The sequence below is a fragment of the Ceratotherium simum genome, chromosome 4 (genome assembly GCF_057802395.1).
Source record: "Ceratotherium simum simum isolate JZ-2026a chromosome 4, ASM5780239v1, whole genome shotgun sequence".
Lineage (NCBI taxonomy): Eukaryota > Metazoa > Chordata > Mammalia > Perissodactyla > Rhinocerotidae > Ceratotherium > Ceratotherium simum.
Genome location: NC_141903.1, coordinates 67,640,767 through 67,645,610, shown reverse-complemented (window position 1 = coordinate 67,645,610; position 4,844 = coordinate 67,640,767).

Genomic DNA, 4,844 nt, shown 5'->3' with positions numbered 1-4,844 from the left:
AAACGGGAATTGTGAATACTACCATATTAGCTGCTGCACAGAAAAAAATTTTTGTTCCAATTGTTAACGGTAGATATAAGAGATGAGAAGTATTGCATCCTCTTCTTTAGCTCATTCCAACACCACTCAGCTTTTTCTGCTGTGCCTCACTTGTGCAGATACAAAAACGCAATAGAATATAGAAATCCTAAACACTACATTTGAATTCATGTGGTTTGTATGTTATTGACTTTTTTAAATCAATTTGTTCCTCTCCTTAATATTAGTGGCTCAGCACATCAATTTAAGAGAACTGTGCCCTGATTGATAGAGAGTCTGGGTCTCAGCAGGGTTCTCTTTCTACTAGAAGCAATGAAATGTAGGATGAGCTAGTAGGATTGAGGGGTGGGTTGAGGGGAGGATGGAGGGCAAAGGTAAGAGATTGCCAGAGAAAATATCATGAAAGGTTCTTAAGCCTGCAAGAACTTATGGGATAATTTCCATCCTTAAAAGAGATCTTTGAAGATTTTCATGCTTGATTATTGCCAGCAGTGTCTTCTGTTGAAATAAGATAATTTCTGTAATTTCGTACCTCAGAAGAACAAGAGAAAAAAAATAGAGACATTGGCATATTCTTTGTAAGATACCAAATGAAACAGAATGACAGCCTGAGCTAAAGACAGAGAAAAGTGGCAAGCTTTGCATATGCCTTGGCCTCAGATATCTTGTCATATATTCAGTTATGTGGGTGCTCTTCACATGCTTAAAGCAAACATCTATGTGAGACAATTATGTAAAACATGATAAAGCTGACCAGAGTTTATTGGTGAAGTACCTAAGGGAGCAGAATTTCTTTTAAAAATTTCTGAGTTACAAGCAATTTGTCAATTACATGAAGAACGATGTAAAAAATATTCCAGATCTTCGTAAAATGAACAGTGTCTCTTTTTCCTGAGGAAACAACGAAGTTGAGAGACCAAAAAGCAAGGCATGGAATAATGATGTTGCTAACTAGTTGCATGAAATAAAAGCTTTAAGCTAATACTAGATTTAAAAAATATATATATGTATTTCATAGGTGTCATTGTCCAGTCGTCTACACATGGTATAATATCCTTTAAAAATGTGTTTCTTGTTGCGTTTATTATTCAGATTTATATCCCCAAGGGATTTAAGCAAAGGCCGAGAAACTTTTATTAATGCCTGCAATATGGTTCATCTCATTGCAGGGACATGAATGCCAAAAAAAAAAAAAAAAAGAACCAGACATTGCATTTTTCATCAAATATTGAAATAGAGATTATCTAGTAAATGCAGCTTTTTCCAGGAGCTTATGGGAAGTGATTTGTATGTATCTGATGGAGATCTGAGCATCCTTCACTTTATGTGTACACTTGCACATCTTTTAAACAAAAATGCCCTCCTGCTTTCAATGCCCTGGGCCTCCAGACAAATCAACCAGAGTCCCTCCACCAGACATCATTCCGCAGGCCGTGTCAGGCCATGTAAAGCATGGTGACTTGGCAAATGAAGGGCAAACGCCCATGACCACATTCTCTCATTTCCCCCTCTCCTGCTGTCTTTGGTGTTCTTTAATGCCTTTATGTGAAAATTCTGAGCTTATTCTTCCAGAAATTCCACAGGTTTTAACCATCTACCTGTCTAATAGTAGACATCTGCTCACCTATTTCCTCTCAACCAAGAGTCTGCCTGTCACCTTGACAACCTTCTGTGCTTCCCCTGTTTCCTCTCAATTACGTGTAAATACCCAGCTGCTCAATATAGTGTGAGACGTGACAGGATTTCATGTCTTATGAATTTCAGTGTAGTCCTAGTTAGAATATAAAAATAAGAGGATATAGGTTACAGCAGCAGTCTTCACGGATTTTAGTCTCTGTATCCCTTCACACTCTTAAAAATTATTGAGGACCCCAAAGACTTTTGGTTTATGTGAATAATATCTGTTGATATTTATTGTATTAGAAAGTAAAACTGAGAAAATTTTAAATATTTATTAATTCACTTAAAAAATAACCACCATAAACCCATTACATGGTAACACTAATAATGTATTTATGAAAAAATACCCTATTTTTTCCACAATGAAAGAAATTTAGTGAGAAGAATGTCATTATTTACATTTTGGCAAATCTCTTTAATGTCTGACTTAATAGCCAGAAGTAAATGTAAATTCTGGCTTCTCTTGTCTGCTGCTACGGTTAATCTATTGTGATATCACATGCCATAGAGATTCTGGAAAACTCCACCGTACATTTGTGAGAGTGATAAAGACAAATAACTGTCTTGTTATAGTTTAACCTCACTAATTGTGGGATCTTTCATACTTTGTGTGGCATAACCCTGAAAGCATCTCAGCATCCCTCAGCCATCTCTGGATTTCATTTTGAGAATTTCTGGAGTAAAGGAACCTGAGAAAGGAATCATTGGGTGTACAGTGCAGTGAATAAAGAACAGAATTCTTGAAGCAAAAATAATTTCGTGGATTCTCCAATGATTACTTAAATTATCTCCAATATAATATAAGCATAAACTAAAAACTAAGTGGAAATTCCATTGCATAAGCACTTGGACAACTATTAAATTGAAATTGAAAATTATAAAGTAAATATAAACAAAAAAATAAAATTTAAATTCTTGACATTGACAATGTGACAGATGATTTTTGCTGAAACAAAATCACCCCTTCTAATATGAATATGACACTCACTGCTCTAGTAGCCATGTTATTCAGCACGTATGTACTATCATGTGCCCCGTGCAACACATTTCTCTCTCTCTTTTGTTCTTTCTGTCTCATTGGAACTCAGGTGCACAAAATTGCATAAATCACCCATGGCAGCCATCATCCTAAATTCTGTATTTACCTTCCCTTTTGCTTTTTAAAATATAGTTTTATTTCATATACATAGTTTTATATACTTCTTCAAAGGTTTATATATTTCTAAAAAGTATATATTTTTATTTTTATCGTTTTTAACTTCGTAGAAGGAGAAATATATATAACATTGGAGACATTCTTTCCTTCAATATTATATTGCTAATATCCATCCATATTATATTGCTCCATGGTGCTGCACTTCATTCATTTTAAGTACCGTATAATATTCTATTGTGTGAATATGTGGGAGTTTATCCATCCACTTTCAGATTGGTGGGTGTTGTCTTATTTCCAGTATCTTTACTATTGCGCACAGTGTTACTTTGAACATTCTTATTCACATGTTCTATTACACATGTGTAAAATAAGTCATTTCTTCTATCATTTTTCTCTACTCAAACTATAGCAAAACCTATAGCATATCTGATGTTACATGACCTTCACTTGGCTCAAAAACATCATTTATGTAATAAAAAAAATAGAGCATTATTAAGCATTTACTACCTGGCAGACAATATTCTAAGATCTCTACACATCAACTCCTTTAGTATTCACACCAACCTGATGAGATTGGTACTATCATTTTCTCTATTTTACAGACAATGACACGAGCAACCAAATGTTAGAACAAGTTAGAAGAGATATTTCCAGGATTCAAACCCAGGCATTTTGGTCTCTAATTACAACCACCCTTATTCTTTTCTCTTTAGCTCACAAAAAAGACTAGTGACAAACAAAAGCAATGAAATCACATGGCAGTCCTCAATTAATAAGGAGATCATCCAGATAAACCAGACTATTTTAAGTTAGAATTGAAATGAAGATGAACATTTTAAAATTTGTATATAGTTTTCTGGACATTCTAAAAACATGTCTGCAGATGCTGGTTTGAGAAACAATGTTATCGTGGCATGACTGGCTGGATCTTATCTACAATCTAGGACTTAAATCAAATTTATTGTAAGTGGCAGAAATGCAACTGAAACGGGCATAACGCTAAGATAATTTATTGGCTCACAGATTTGGGAAGGATGTGGAATAGGCAGAAAAGAAAAAAAAGGAAATGTTGCAGGAGAGATAGACAAATCCACAATGATAGTTGGAGACTTCAATACCCCTCTTTCAACAATGACTAGAACAACTAGACAAAAAAATCAGCATGAGTATAGAAGAATTCAACAGCACAATCAATCAACAGGATCTAATCAATACATAAAACACTCCACACAACAACTCTTTACATTAAAATCAACTGGTCCATTTTGCGTTTTACTTTATTTTATTATTATTATTATTATTTTTTTTTTTTGGTGAGGACGATTGGCTCTGAGCTAATATCTGTTGCCAATCTTCTTCTCTTTGCTTGAGGAAGATTGTCCCTGAGCTAACCTCTGTGCCAATCTTCCTCTCTTTACTGGAAGAAGATTGACCCCGAGCTAACATCTGTGCCAATCTTCCTCTATTTTGTATTTGGGTCACCGCCACAGCATGGCTTGGTGAATGGTGTATGTCCATGCCTGGGATCTGAACCCACAAACCTGGGCTGCCAAAGCAAAGTGTGCTGAACTTAACCACTACGCCACTGGCCAGTCCCCCTAATTTTTTTTAACGTGAGTGTATGGCTATGAAAAAGACAACGATTATTAATACAATTTGGTGCCACTGACTTGATTCATGTTAAGGCACCAGCAGATTTACCCATCATTTCTGTTGCACCATCATTGCAAATGGCAACACAGTGAAAAGGACAAATAATGTCTTAGTATTATTATTAAAATAATTTTGACTTCATGGACCCCCAGAGAGTGTAAGAGACTGCCAGGGTTCTAGGGACCACATTTTTGACAGCCACAGCTCTTAGAACAAATCATTTGCTTCTTTAGTTCAGCTAGTGCTTCTCGGATACTAGAACAAAGTAACTTGCACACAGTAGGTGTTCAACACATATTTGTTGGATAAAGAATGA